At 31.9% G+C, this 16,955-nt stretch overlaps 1 pseudogene; it reads right to left on the bottom strand.

The window, feature by feature from the left end:
* Positions 1 to 4,002: 4,002 nt before the first annotated feature.
* Positions 4,003 to 8,483, bottom strand: LOC114265671 (transcription factor MYB106 pseudogene; annotated as a pseudogene).
* Positions 8,484 to 16,955: the final 8,472 nt, after the last annotated feature.

Here is a 16,955-nt window from a genome sequence, read left to right on the forward strand (position 1 = left end):
ACACTTGCATACTTTTCACTCTTTTAAGTGTGCTTAAAAGTTGTGTCTCCATGCCTAGGTGATAGGCCAATTAGTATGCATGTTTGTATATGCTTTTGTCCCTCATTTCTTAGCATTTTGGCCACTAATTTTGGGCATGGCTGAGGTCTATCCATCTTTAGTTTAAGTCCATTTTACCATGTTGTCGCATCCTTGTCTCATTTTGTATGTTGTTGCATACTTGTCCACCTTTACATGCCTTGCATGTTTGCATGTTCATGTTGCATCTTACCATGTTGTTCAAAGTTGTTACTTTACATCATGCTTATATGTTTGTCACGTACTTGTTAGATTACATGTCATTGCATGCTTGTTGTTGGTATTGTTGTTGCATACATATTACATTGTATGCATGCATGCTTGTATGCTTGGATTTCATGTTGTTGCATGTTTACTTGCTTGCATATTCATGTTGCATTAGCTTGCTTGCATGCTTAGGTTGCATTGCATTGTGTGTGCATCCCTTGCCTCTTGATCAAGCATGATAGAGGTTGGGGCCCCTTATGTGTTTTGTGCATTTCATTTGATATTGAATTGCACACTAGGCTCCTTTGGCCATCATGCATTGAAATGCGTGATTGGTGGTCCGAGGGTCGAGAACTACACACCTTTGAGTCTTAAACATGATAAGGGGTGTAGTTATGTAGACATTGTCTTGTAAATGTATTGCCATGTTCTGTTTGTCCTCTGCTGCAGCAACAAGAGCTTTTCACAAGAAGAAATGATCGATCAACCATATTCAGTACCGATCGGCAACAAATACTTGGCCGAGAGCCTTGCATTGGGTCGATGACCAATTGGCCATGGCTGATGGCCCTATTTCTTGGTCGATGGCCTCTCAGCAAGCCCACAAGATGGTTCAAAAGTGTCACAGAAGTTGGAACAATTTTCAGAGGTACAGAGCAATGCAAACAGAAGCAACATGAAGCATGGCGATGGATTTCCGAGCGAAGCCGTCCGAGCATGCATTCATCCCTCGTCTCGAGGCCATTTCAGTGTTTTAATAACTTAGAATAGTTATTTATTTCGATTTGGTTATGTAATCAATTAATTAGCTTTCTAGTTAGTTAATTAGTTAATTTGTATTATTCTTTTGGTCCCTCCGTCGAGAAAACGCAATTTTGTAATAAGTGTGCATGTGTGTGATGCATGTTTTCCAACCCCATTTCTTTCTCTCTTTTACTTAACCGCTTACGATGGTTAGTTCTAGGGCATATTTCAATTAGCATTCTTATGCTATGCATATTTGCACCATTCATCTGTATTGCATGCACCGGGCTCGGCACATTATACTAACTGCATTATATTTCAATTCCAAGTTGAATACACATATCGAATTGTCGCATCTCATATGCCATTTTAGATTAGCCGAGCCTATTCTAGTTGCACTTTGCATGCGATGCATTAGTCATTTTAACATGAACTAGGGTCATGCATTGATTTCTAACTAGTTTTCTATTTTGGCTCGGAGTACACTGTGAGTGTTTATGCTTTAGCATCTTGCATATGTGTTAATGTTGCCATGATAGCATGCTTGCCATGAAACTAATTGCTTATGTGATATAACTGTCTGAATGCCTGTGGGTGAAGGTTGGATTGCTTGAATTGGAACAATTCATTGAAATTCGTATTTTAGCCTACTTGCGAGTAGCAAACTTCAAATCATTTCCAAACAAATGGATATGCGATGCTTTGTTCCAAATTAGGTGATGTAGTCTATACTTGTGTGTTGTGCGCATGGCATAGTAATTCTAGCTAATTAACCAGAATAAGAACGCATGTGTTTTCAAAAATAAGATATCATGCTTAGTACAGGCCGATCTTTGATCGGGCGAGCAGGGTGCTCATAGATGACCTTCCCCTCTCGTACTCAAGTTCTCAAGCCGAGGCAACTTTGGTGATGACGGACACGTGGCCTTAGGCACGAGTCAAGGTTTCCTAAATTCTCCCAAAATAAAATATTTAGGTGGCGACTCTGTATCTGGCAAAGTAGTCCATGTTTGGCACTTCTTTACAAAAATCAGTTTTCCAAAACAATTTGCCGGATTTGAACTCTTTGGTGATTTATCAATCTCACATCGCACATCGTGAGATCAGATTAAGAACCGTGACATTTGAGTTCGAGCTGTAGCATGAAGCCCAAGGGCGCGTCTACAAATGGCAATTCATAATTTCATCCGACGAAGTAAGTTCCACGATATTACATTTGACTCTTATGATAGATTCACGGATTATGTGCTTAATGAAGAGGAAGGATCTTCGTCTTAACAAGCACACCATAGAAATCTTGTTGCATGTGATGACAACAAGATGAAAGTGAGAAGACATAATATTTATATGTCAATTTGCAGACGAAATTAGGAGTTATTTAAATGGCTAGGAAGTTTTATTTTTATTACCTTAATAGTAATTTATTGTATTTTTATCGCAATGACATTTTTTTGTTCCCTTGTGAACTCAATATTAAATAATAATAATAATAAATTGGGGTAATGGAAAAATGTACCAAATTAGGTACTAATTATATCAACTCTTATTAATGAAATAACTTTTTCAAAATTTAAAGTGAATAAAATGAAGAAATTACAATTTTTATGTTCATAAGGGAAAAAATGATAATTACACAACAAAAAGCTATTTTACAGTTTATTTACCAAACACTACTCTGCTATTTAAATCCATAATCTCACAACTATACCAAACAGGTTACCAGCTTATGTTCACAGCTGTAAGTTATAATCTGTTAAACTATAATTTACAATCATTTTCCCACAACTCTACCAAACAGGGCCAATGATGATAATGATGAGTTCAGCTCTACAATTGGTTGTTCATGTCCATCGAAGTCCACGATGATGATGATGATGATGGTGATGATGAGTTCAGCTCTATAATTGGCCGTTCATGTCCATCAAAGTCCATCGTTTTCTCTATCTCTATCATAATAATAAATCTCTCAAGTAATATTAGGGATTCTAAATATTTTACCAAATGTCTCACGTGGATGTGGGACCCTAGCATTTTCCAAATCTCTCGTCCTAACACAAAGATCTCAGGTCTCTAACTTGTCTCTGTCTTGATATATTGTTCATAACTTTTTTGAGAACGGCTTTTCTATAAATAATTAAACATACAATGACGCTAAATCTATAAAATTTGAGTTATTCTAAATCGGCTATATTTGTGTATGTCGATCATTCAGGAGGTTGTCCGGTAGGTCATCCAGGAGGATGCCGATCATCCGAGTGGATGTCGATTGATACATCGTTTAATAAGGGTAACAGTCATAGTTAACAAAAGTGACAATCACGATTGGTAAGTGTGACGCTGATCATAGAAAAGTTGTTTAGCCCATCATCTTATTGACATAATTCAAACAATCCGAATAAGTTCAAATTCGATGTATTCATCATTTTTCTTAAACATAAAACATTGTGTTAGTGTCAAATCAGACACTATAAAATCAGTCCACACGTACACGAATTCATCAAATACATTATTTTTTTTATTTTTTATTTTTCTATATTTTTTAAGTAAGAAGACCGAGACTTCAACTTGAAGCGAAGCTTCCCACCCAACCAAGTCATGGCTTCTATATATGGTAGTAGCACATAAGTGAGTATTTGTCTTTTTTGCTATGACTACTATGCAAAATTTTTATTTGTCATATTTATTACTTGGGATAAAATAATTGTCATATTATAAATATTAGAATAAGATTATTAGGTTTATTAATAATTCTCATTAGCTAGGTTATTAATAATCTTTTACATAGTGTTATTGCAATTGGCACATTGTCTCATTACATATTACACTCTCACCCATCTGATTTGGTGAGAATTTTGTAAGAATCTCATGACATAATTGTACATGTAATTAGAAATTCATAAATAGAGATTTTAAAATAGAGAATTCTGCTCACACACAACTCGTTAATTAACATTAATCATTGTTGCTCATCATTTAGAACACCCGTGAATCAATTGATGGAGAAGTAGAGTTGACCAAATTAAATATGTTATTCCAATAATTATTGTTCTCTTCAAAATCGTTAAGGTCGTGATCAAGGTGGTCATGGCTATTTTCAATGAAAAGATCTGTAAGCCCTTCCATGAAATTTGGAACTAGAACTGTGTTGTCCATACTTTCTTTGACTTCTCCATTGTTGTTGTTTGATTTTCCCAAGTTACGGATCAAAAGTTGTTTATCCGAGAAATTCAACGTTGATGTCGGCGCCTCTAGAGTTCCAGTGATGGTGGAGCCATTTTCTTTGAGTAGTGTCGTTAGCCATGCCCCTTTACATGCTGTCAGTACATCCAGACATAGGGGTTGTAGCGGTAGTGGCGGTGGTTGTAGTGGTGGCAGAGCATTAGCTTTGTTGAGGATAAGTTGAGCTGAAGAAGAAGAGAAGGATCTGAGGAGGGTGGATTCTCTGGCCTCGGCTTCAAGTCGAGTGCTTTCCCACTGAGCAATGTGGCTGAGGGTGGCGGCAACTTTTACTTGGCCAGGGTTGAGGGAGTCACTCTTGGGCTTATGAGTCACTGGATCGATACCCATTTTGGTTAATCTTTTCTTGAGATGTGAGTTCCAGTAGTTTTTGATATCATTGTCCGTTCTCTTGGGCAAGTGAGTTGCTATGGCAGACCATCTAGTATAAATCAATTATACTTTCACAGTATTAATAACTAGAACAATTGTACTATGCATTTAGTATATGAATGAGTAATATTATACAAAGAACAAAAAAAATTTCTTATAAGTATTAGTAAATATGTACTAGTCTTGAAAGAAAAATTTGTTTGTACAATGTTTTCAGAAATAAATATGTCAAAATATGCCAATGAGATTAATTTTAAGTATAACTCATCACACCAAAAATTGAATTTAGAGACAAACTTCTCTCTAATTCTCAAGTGGACTAGCCGGTCTACTCATCTATTGTTTGCCTTTTACTCGGTTTATTTGGATGTTCTTTTTTAGTAATTATTTTATGATCATGTGTATAGAGCTCTAGATTATATTTATGATTTTTCTACAATCAATTGACAAAAAAATATAAAATAAAATAAAATAAAATAAGTTTAGTATTAATAATAGTACAAATAAGATGTACCCTGTAGTATAGCTTTACAGCAGTAAACTACACATGGTAGGCCATAGATGTGAGTGTATGCTTCGTGTAGTGCACATTTGTTCATAAATTCGACTGCTCTGTATGTTAGAGGACAATGTTTCCTTTGAATAGACACTGCTTTGATATAATACATATGAGTGACGAAAGATTATTTAGTGGTTTAGAATATTATGTGATCATATCATTAATCAATCACAAATTATTACTCTCTGTTACTTTTTAATCACTTAATGTGAGTGTTTGAGAAGTGAGTTTTTATGTAAGTTTTTTTAGTTTTAGGATATTATTAGATAAAAAAATTTTGGTATTTGGGAAGATAGTTAGGTTTTTTTGTGGTTGGATGTAATGTTTGTGAGAGAAAAAATAAAATAATTATGGAATTGGATGTGATATTTTGTTTGAATTTGTATTTTTTGATTTTGCAAAAACTTTGTCTCTAGTGAAAAAAATCAAAAAAAAAAACCCAAAACCGAATCTTGCCAAACACTACCAATTGTGAGTTTCACAATTACAACACATGTAGGATACCTTGTTGCCGTGCTCGGTACCACCAAATCACTCATACCACCAATTCACTTCTCCATGAGTAACTGGCAATGGTTTAATTAATACATTGTGTTAACAAACAAACAAAAACTATGCATATAATTCATGTGTTTACATCATCTTTCTCATTTTTGTGTTTAGATCATGATCCTTTTCTTTCTTTTTCGTAAGTTATGTTGTATAAAGAGAAAAAAAAAAATATATATATATATATATAATTTATATTTTAAAATAAAACATTTATTAAACAGATATTTAATTATAAAAATGTCATAATTATATCATTTTAATAAAGAATTTTATATTAAAATTGTAAATATAGTATTTTCCTTTTTTGATCTCTCAAAAGCAATGTAGCGAACCATTATGCCCTAGTAGTTATTTATTTTTAGCTAATTAATTTATTGAAAAAAGGAAAAAAAAAGGTATTATAAAAAGTCATGAGGAATACCTCTAGTATTTTTGTAGTAGTTAAAAATTGTCTTGTAACTCCTCATTAGATCACAATCTTCAGCAAGACAAGAAACATATGAAATGAGGGCATCATATGTATCGTTTTTTTGTATGGTAAAATATCGTGTATCATACAATTTGGACAATCCTTCATATGCACAAGGACAAGTGTTTTTTTGATCCGCAAAGAAAATGAAAATCGAACTTACAAGAGGATAATACATCAATAAAGAGAAAAAGAGAAAGGGTGCAACAAGTATTGTAGCAAGAAAAATCGATTCCAAATTAAACTGACACTGAAGAGCAAACCTAATCATATGCAAACATCACAACAAGGTTGATGAGAAACCACCAAGAGGCGCAAAAACAAATGACAACACAGCAGCAGCAACACTGAAAGAGCACCCATACAAAAACAGGGCAATAATAACCCAAACTAGTCCTTGCAGCAGCAAGCAACCAGCAGCTTCACACCACAAGTGTTTTAAAAATATTTATTAATAAAATTTAAAATATTTGTATATTTTTTATTGTGCACTAGTTAACAAAAAATGTACAAAACCACTGATGTATAAAAATTTTATTTGTATGTACACACAAAAAAAAAAAAAAAAATGAATGAGCAACACACAATATGATATCACTACTGCTGTAGTATAGAACAAAAATGTTAAGCATACATGTTTTTATTCGAAATTTATATATACAGTATGAATGAGGTGGCAAACCATAGCGATATGACGATCTTTTTTTTTTAGTAAATAAAATACAATATTTTGTATGATTTTTTATATTCAAATTTATTGTTGAATATATAAAATAATAAAAAAAAATTAAAAAAAAAAGAAAAAGAAAAAAGGAGTTGGGGAATTAGCACACATGGTTTTAAATCGCGGTATAGGGTAACGTAACGGTATCGATCGCGGAGTATCGGTATCAGTAGTATCGATCAATATGTATCGGGAATCGAGTGTCACAGCAGTGAAATTTTAAAAATCATTTCACAGGTTTTTTAATTTTTTCTTTCCCGTACCAGTCCGAACCGATGAGTATCAGTCCGTCGCGGCTTGTGTAACGACTACAGACCAATACGTACCGGGACTCGGCCAATTCTCCTACTATTTTCAATCTCAGCAGTATATCAGCCTGTGTCCGTTGCGGTGCCCTATTTTTCCGATACGTATCGCCCAATACGTAGCGTATCGGTCGGTTTTTAGAACTTTGTTAATGCATGAACTGATCATGGATAGTGATTAGGAACATTATATAAGAAAATGGTTTAGGGTTGCAGACCTATTGCCAAGAAGAGCATGTAGTTGGATGATGGACTGCTCTTCCTGCAAGCTGAACTTGCCTCTCTTGATATCAGGTCTCAGATAATTTGTCCACCTCAGTCTACAGCTCTTCCCACACCTTTGCAACCCTATCAACCACACCCACAACCACAATATTAACTATCAAGCATATCTACATCTACATATATATCCAATCACTTAGTCATCGTTTTCCAGATCTTATCAACCCATTTTCTTAAATAAATAAGGGTTGTTTAGCATGTCAAATTTTCGTCAAAAAACTAATTTTAGCCATTTTAAAAAGTTATTATAAAAAAAAAAATTTCAATATGACAAGCCAACGAATTTATTTATGCAATAACTTATTTGTAGACTTGTTTTAAGCCAATAAGCTAGTTTAAAAGTTGAGTGCCAAAGAAAAACCAGTTTTTTTTTTTTTTAAATATTTTTATTAGTAAAGTCATTTGTTAGTTGTTGGATTAGTTTCTACAGAAATTCAACCTCCAATCTATCTCTTATAATATAAACATCTAAGAGTTACCTCCATGTCACTATTAAGTCACAAGAACATGGGTAAAAAAATATAAAATGTTGTTGTGTCTGTGTTTGTGTGCATATATATATATATATATATATATATTCTAGTTGTGGGTAAACACGTGATGCTTGTGTAAAGACTTATAGTTTACAAACGAAAAAGAAAATGAGTAGGAACCATAATCTAAATATTTGAATCAGTTTGATTTTTCATATACAGTTTGAGTGAAATGAAAGAACTTTTCAAAATAAGAAAAAATGTCATGAAGATAGTGTTCACACAAATTGACCTATACACTTTTGTATAATAGTATATACATATATAGACCTGCTTTTGCAGGCAAGGCAGGCCAGCTTCCATGACCATTTTCTTCAATGTATGCCAAAAGCTTTTGATCTTCTTCAGGTGTCCATGTCCGTCTCTTCAACCCCACATTCTCACAGCATGGTGACCTTCCCATTGTCTTTTCTTTTCTTTTTTTTTTTGTTTTCAACGACACACCACCTATATGTACATGTCCTACTAGATCTTCAAGTTCCTAACCTATCTATTATCTTCTACTATATATATATAGAGAGAGAGAGAGAGACAGAGAGAGAGAGAGAGCGCTAACTATCTAGCCCAAAAAACACGCTTGGACAAAAAAACTACAAGCCAGTGGAAGCGAAATTGGAAAGCGATTGTGTCTGGTAGGAACGGAAAGTCACCATTTATAATGATAATGAATTAAATGTGCCGTACATTAAATTTTTAAGACCGGTGCTACCTTTAAAAATATTATTGAAACATATATGTACTGATAATAAATCACTTTTATTTTTTGTATAAATATTTTTTTCAACCAATTTTAAAAAATGAATGGTTTGGATCAATAATTTTTTTACTTTTTAGACATACTTAACAAAAATACACTTAAAAAATATAATATTTGTAAAAAAAAAAATCTTAAAAAATTCACAATGATTTCTACTCAGTGGCGGAACCAAAAAATTAAATTAGATGGGGCACTCATTAATTACAATAATTTTTATAAAATTATTTCACACAAGTTTTTACGATTGATTTCAAGAAATATCAAAAAAAAAAATAATTAGTGTGTTTGATTTTAGTTTTCTGAATTCAGTTTTTTGAAAACTGAGTTTTTTTATTTTTCGTATTTTTTTATTTTTAGTAAATATTTTTTGAATTTTAATTAATTTTTTTACTTTTTTAGATGCACCTTACTTAGATGTATCTAAATAATAAAATATATGAAAAAACATATTTTAAAAAATTAATAAATACTCAAAAATACAAAAAAAATATACTTAATTTTCTTTCTTTTTTTTTGTTGTATTTTTTGGTATTTAATGTATTTTTAAAATATTTTTTTCACAAATGTTAAACCTTTTTAAGTGTATTTATGTTAGGTGTGTCTAAAAATTAAAAAAAAAAATTGCTTAAAATATTTTAAAATTTTAGGGGTAAAATCGGTTCGGTTCGGTCGGTTTTTCATATTTGTGAACCGAACCGCACAGAAAAATGACATAAACCGATGCAGTTCGGTTTATTACGGTGCGGTGCGGTTTTTTCGGTTTTTCGATTTTTTGGCCTTTTTTTTTCCCTGGTTGGGCCTCACATTTTGGGCCTATATTTCTATCCATTTTGCATAAAATTTGGGCTCAGGCCATGTAATTTTTACATAGGTTTGGGGCCTCACATTTTGGGCCTATTAATATTATATAAGTCGGTTCGGTTCAGTGCTGTTCGGTTCAAAAAATCAAAAACCGTAAACCAAACCGAATGTACAGAAAAACATAAACCTAACCAAACCGAATGATTGAAAACTTAAAACACCGACCGAAAATCGTTCGGTTCGGTCGGTTCGGTCGGTTTGGTCGGTCCTTCCGGTTATTCTTTCACCCCTAAAAAAATTCATTCAAAACATTAAAATATGAAAAATAAAAAAGTAAATTTTCTGAAAACTGTTTTCTAAAAACTGGAAACAAACAAGCTGAATGTTATTTGTAACTAGTGTATAATGGACAACACAAAAAAAAAAATTGATATAAGCCTTAAAATAAATTATATAATGATAAAAAAATTTATACAAAATTTGATTAAAAATTCAATATAATGGTAATACCACGTCATCAGTGGTACGTGATATCACCCACTAATGGTAAATAAACACATAAAGAGTGAATCTCTCTTGTCAAATGTAACTAACAATCCATAAATTTCATATCTTTATAGTGAGATTACTTATACTTGCATATCACTAATAATAACATTGCCGTTATATTCAAAAAATTTCATAGCTAATATGGTTTATTTATAATAGTCTTTTCATTTTCAATCAAAATAACCATTATTATTTTCATAATTTTTAAAATGTCATTGATATTTCATTCTAATAATATTTTTATAATTTTTTATTTAAAATATTTTTTTATGTTTGCAAAAAAAAAATTTCCAAAATCTAGGGGGCATATGACCCCCCGGTCACATACTCCCTCCGCCATTGTTTCTACTCATTTTTTTTGTATTGTAATTTTGACACTTAAGAGAATACAAAATTACTCAAATCTACCTCAATCGTGATTAGGTCTCACTTTAGTAAAACTAAAAACTTATTTTTAATTATCACTCTGCTCTAGCTAAGGCCTTCCTTGAATTATATTCTCCCTTTTTACTTGAAAGTGGCAAATTAGTCAGCCGGTCAACATTTTGGCTAGCCGGCCGGCCAAAAACTTGGCTAGCTGTCCAAAAAAGATGGTTAGAATTACTTTAGTTCACTTAAAAATAAAAAAAATTAAAAAATTAATAAAATAAAATGTCAAATTCAAATCATAGTTATTTTTTTTATTTTTTTTAAAAAGTTGCAAAAAATTAAAAATTCATCCTAATCGAAACTTTTTAGGGGTACTTACGTATAAATCATAATAAGTGGATTTATTATTTAATAGGTCCTATGGAAAAAATTTATCATAAAAAAAGTCACTAATTGTAAGTTTTAATAACAATCTATAAAAATCATGACAAAAAAAAGTCACTAATTGTCAATTTTTAGAGACATGTAAAAAATTGTCACAAAAAATTATTTTTAGTGATAATTTTACGAAGACTTATTTTCAATAGAACTTGATGATAATTAAGTCTAACTATTAGAATCTATTGGTAGTTTATTTAACTTTTTAACCATGTTAAAATAATTAAAAAGCTAAGTTAAAAAATATAATAATAATAAATAAAAATAAATTCCAAACGAAGGCTATATTTGTTTTTTTTTTTCTTGAACGAGAAAATTTCATGGAGATATAGTAATTCGCAAACCCTAGCCCCACGGTAATTAATTGACACTCAAATTTAATTCAATCCAAAGGTTGGGATCCACACCTAAGTAATTACTTGATCTAGGAATGATTTATAAGCTGGTCGGTCTCAAATCTTTTTAACAGTGGATTTCAGACACAACCCACAATAAAAATCTTTGAATTTTATAACTAAAAACTTGTGTCACTTGTGACATTTACTTGTATTTGGTTAAAGGTACAAAAGTAGGTTGTCGGATTGATATTTTCTCTTCCATACATATTTCTCATGCGAGAGATAATTGAATACCTTGAGGGAGTAATGTGGCCTTCCAATTATGAAATTAGAATACTAAATATTTTTTTTGATCGGCAAAAAAAAAAAATTATTGATGAAACACATATAAAGTATAAAATATTACATCAATAAAAGAGAGTTTAGAGTTAGTTCAAGCTCCCATCTCCTAACTGGTGAGAGGCAACAAAGCTAGCAAAAGAAAGAAAACAGCAAGCAGCAATAAATGTTGTCAAATTATGATTAATCGTACCACATTGTCTATGTCAAGTGATTTTAAACAGACACAAAATAAAATAAAATTCCTCATCTTCTTCTTTTTTATATTGATAAAAAAAGAATTAATTTTATTAACATCACTTAATTCAAAAGCATTGTAAATATAAAAGAGCAAATTGTTGAAAAGTCCAAATTAAGAAGAGTATAAAACGTTAGGTCCAATATATATTTTTTTGGTAAGAGGTTCACCTTTTGTAAAATAGTTTGGTGAGAAATTTTTTTGTTTATTTTGAAGGATATTTTGATTCCAATTTTACCCATTAATTTATCTATTGGTTTTTGTTATCTATCTGTTCAAATTTTTTTCCTACCTGTTCAAAAATTTTCCATATCAGTTCAATTATCTTCTTATCTGTTTAATTTATGTAGGTTTCTCTCTCTATCTATTCAAATTTGATGGGTTTCTCTTTGTTCTTACCTGTCGAAACAATATTAGTTAAAATATTTGTTCATTTTTATTATTTGTCCAAAACTATTTCCCCTATCTATTCAATTGTGTTAATTCCTGTTCTAATTTTTATCTGTATAGATTTATCTGTTTAAAATTTCTATCCATTTTTTTATTTGTTAAAAAAAATTGTTCAATTTTTTTCCCTATCTGTTAAAAATATATGTTGGAATACTTTGTTTCCCAGATCTACGACCACCACAACAACAACAATAACAATAACAACAAATCAACAACAATCAATACACAAAAAAACATAAATAAACAAATTAAATAAAAAAAAAAACAAAGAAACCATAACCCTAGAGAGAGGAACGTATGCTATTATTCCAAGATAGGAGTATGGAAGGGGATTCTCAGAACCCTAAATCAAAATCTAAGAGTCAAAGATTCGAAGCTTTGATTCTCAAATCTGTGTTAAAACAATAACATACTCCATTGACTATCATCATCATCACCTTCTCCGTGATAAAAAAGTGGGAGAGGGATGTATACCAGTTGTGATGGTATATAAAAAGATGAATTAATTGAATAAATATTCCTTTTATTCAATCACAAACAAACTATTAACTCTCAAATTATCTACTCTCTTAGAATTCTTTTTATCTAGAGATGTTGTGTTTCTCCCTGGAGATTACATATTTCTCCTACTCTATCTCAAACAAAGTGCACAATGTTTCTTCATCCTTAAGATCCGACAATGGAGCTTCCTTGAAACTTCATCTTCTTCTTCATTTTGGCTTCCTCTTCTTCTCTCTGGAACTTTCCAGCAGTCTCTTTCTTGTTCTCCTATTCTTTGGAATTCTTATTCACCAAACTCAAATTGAGTTTGTCTTTCCAACATCCCCTCTTAAACTCAATTTGTTGGATTCTCTACATGATACTTCATATCTTCTCGTGGATGACCTCTTGTTTGGTGTTTGTAGACAATCCTCTATTGACTTCTATCTCTCTTTGAACAACCTCTTATTGTTCGTGGCTATCAGCCACTGTTGATATCTTCTCTCTTCAATGTCTTAGAGCAACCACCTACTTGCTTGTCTCGTCCACGATATATGAGATGTCTTCTATCACCTTTCTATGATATCTTTTTTGTTGTATTCTTCGACTCCCTCTTCAAAAAATACTTTTTCACTTCATATCTTCAAATAAAATTTGCAAATTATAGGTATAGAATTTGCAAAATCTGACCATACAAATGTGTCCAGAATATTTCAAATAGTTGGAAAATACTATTAGATCGTTGCGATTGGACTCCGGATGACTTAGATTTAGCCAAAATAGATTGGACAGTTTAGATTAACGGCTACAAATCAATCGCGAAGCACTAAATAATTTCTCTTGAATGTTCTGCAACTTTAGAATTCTGGAGAAGACAAGTGCTATGTACACGCTCAACTTCTTGGTAGCCGTATAGGTTCATTCGAAGTTCTTTATACTGTTAGAATTCTCTACGAATACTTTAATCCGGTCTACTCAAAACTGAATTTCGATAACTTTGAAAATTTTCTATTTCTAGATGTCCCAATTATCTGCGAACTTTGATTATTTCTTGACTCTTCTAGTTGATGGGTCTGGACTCCTCTAGTCGACACGAACCCTCTGGTATATTCAAATATTGATTTCGACACCTTCAAAATCTGGATAAAATTGAAATCAACCTCTGTTCTTCTCTGTTTCTTCGAATTTTTAGCCTAAACTTGCTTTGATACCACTAATAGAAAAGTAGAAGCTGGGTGTATACCGGTTGTGAGGGCATATAAAGAGAGGAATTAATTGAATAAATATTTCTTTTATTCAATTACAAACAAATTATACAAAACAAAGCTATCTCTCTGTTAACTCTCAAATTCTCTATTCTCTTAGAATTCTCCTTATCGGGAGATGTTGTGTTTCTCCCTGTAGATTATATTTTTCTCCCACTCTATCTCAAATAAACATACAACCTATTCAACAATGGAGCTTCCTTGATGTTTCCTCTTCTTTTTCATTTTGGCTTCCCCTTCTTCTCTCTAGAACTTTTCAGCAGTCTCTTGCTTGTTCTCATCTTCTCTAAAATTCTCCTTCGCCAAACTCAAATTAAGTTTGTCTTTCCAACACTCCGACCATTGGAGTACTGTGAAAACAACACGACCTCCAAAAGTAGCGTCGAGAGAGGCACTGGAAGCGGCGAGTTTTGGCAACATTTTTAGCATCTCGGATTTCCTATACTCACACAAACAAATCGAACACATAGAATAGTTGATTCCACCACCTTGACCCTTCGAGAATGGAAACCTAGGGTACAAATTGATGACCGCTTGGTCAACCATACGGCGGTGTTATCGTTGTCTTCGTTGTCGTCTTCGGCAATAATGATTATACGGGGGAGAATGATGCCATTGGCAGTGGAAGTTACCAGATCGGCAACGCAAGAGTGAGGGAGAGGAATCGAATGGCGACGCAATACAACGCGGTGAGAGAGAGATCAATAGCGAGGAGGGAGAGAGAGAGAAAGTCCAGATCAACGGTGACGAAGGAGATTGACAACGACAGAGGTAATTAGCGACGAAGATGAAGAGAGGAGAGAGAGAGAGACAGAGACAGAGAGAGAGTGTGTGTTTGTGTGTGTGTGTGTTTTAGGGTTTGAAAAGAGAGAGAGGTAGAGTAAGAGTGGTTGTTTGGAAATGAGAGTTTTTGCTGTGTATATGATATATATAGGGATATTTTGGTCATTTTGTCTAAGTTTGTCCTTTTGGACAAAGTATTCTAATGCCTAGACTTTTGGATAAAGAAAATTCAAAAATAATTTTATCGCCTAAACGTCCAATATAAAATAGTATACATAATTTTAAAAATTGATAACTTATAATAGGGTCGTTTGGTGCACATTATTTATGTTGCTTATAGTATTTTAAATATTTAAAAAAAAAATTGTACTAACTGTTTGATGCACTTTATATTTATAACTTATGCAAAAATAGATCAATTAAGTTCAAAAAAATTATGTGAAAGTTGAAGAAGAAATATCTTTAGGAAAATTTACCCATAAGTCCTAGTTTTTGAAACGTTGAACCATTTAGTCCTAAAAGTTTTCTTATGCTCCATTTAGTCCCATTTTTACATCAACATGATGTGAATGATGTAAATGATCTGATGTTTCATTCTATAAATTCAAAATTTATTGAAATCTGATGAACATTAGATGTTTTTCATCCTATATTTTCAAATATTATTGAAATTTGATGAACATTAGATGTTTGAAATCCAATGTTTGTAACATGACTCTGATGTTATTAACATTGTATCTGACGTTATTAACATTGTAATGGGACCTTTCAGTCTATAAGAAAACTTTTAGGACTAAACAGTGCATAAGTTATTAATTTGAGATTTATTGGTGCATCCCCCATATCTTTATTTTGATTTTTTTTTTATTTGTTATATAGTATTGCTAATATTTTTTTTAAAAAAAATACACTAAACTATTTGATGCACTTTCTATTTATAACTTGTACAAAAATAGATTAATTAAGTTCAAAAAAATTTTGTGAAAGCTGAAGAAAAAATGTTTTTGTTTTAATTTTTTTATTACCAACATTTAACTTATAATAAATTACATGAAACACACCGAATCAAACAAACATGATAATTTCAACAAATTGAGTTATTATTGTAGGTGTTTGAGAAGTTGCTATTTTAGTAGGTTGTTTTAGTTTTTAGCTAATTTTTTTTTATCAGCAAAGTAAAAATTTCATTAAAAACATGAAATCAAAGGTACAGGAAGATGTAATATATCGAGAGAGGTTTAGACAGTATAAAATACTCTTCCTACTGTTACTTGCACTCATACAACCAACCCTTGAGTCTCACGATTTTTTTTGTTTATATAGACTGTTTTAGTAGACTAAAATTTTTTTGTAAATGGCTCTCATTTTTTTCTTCTCACTTTATCCTTTTATTTTTTGTGCTGTTACATATATATTTAATTTGGTTAAAAAATAATATTTTAATTCATTTTAATTTAATTTCATCATCAATTTGATGCCATACCTAGCAATTTACATCTAAGTACAATCATTGCATTTAGTACTCCTTTGGGATCAAACGCTTGGGCCAACTTAGCCACATCCGTCTAAAATAGACTAATTTAGCCACAAATCTTACTATCATAAATAAGAGCCATGGGTCTCTCTTTTTTCTTCCCATTTTATCCTTTTGTTTTTTGTGTTGTTACATATATATTTAATTTGGTTAAAAAAAATATTTTAATTCATTCTAATTTAATTTCATCACCAATTTGCTGCCATACCTAACAATTTACATCTAAGTACAATCATTGCATTTAGTACTCATTTGGGATCAAACACTTGGGCTAATTTAGCCACATCCGTCCAAAATAGGCTAATTTAGCCATAAAAGACAAAAAAGAGTCACATGCTGCCTGAAGGGTTCAGCCTATGTGGAAATTACAAAACTATCCCCATTGTGAATCCTTTTCTATGACACCAGCACCAAAAGAAACCAGACATTTTCTCTCACCTAAGGCACGGTTAGACAAGAAGAAAGAGACGAAAAAGGTATCTACCATCGGTGAAAAAGAACAACTACGTCTGCTATCCATATCCCAAGCCCACCGAAGTGCAAATCGCCGGC

Source organism: Camellia sinensis, chromosome 11 (assembly GCF_055761805.1).
Source record: "Camellia sinensis isolate YWXY chromosome 11, ASM5576180v1, whole genome shotgun sequence".
Taxonomy (NCBI): Eukaryota; Viridiplantae; Streptophyta; class Magnoliopsida; order Ericales; family Theaceae; genus Camellia; species Camellia sinensis.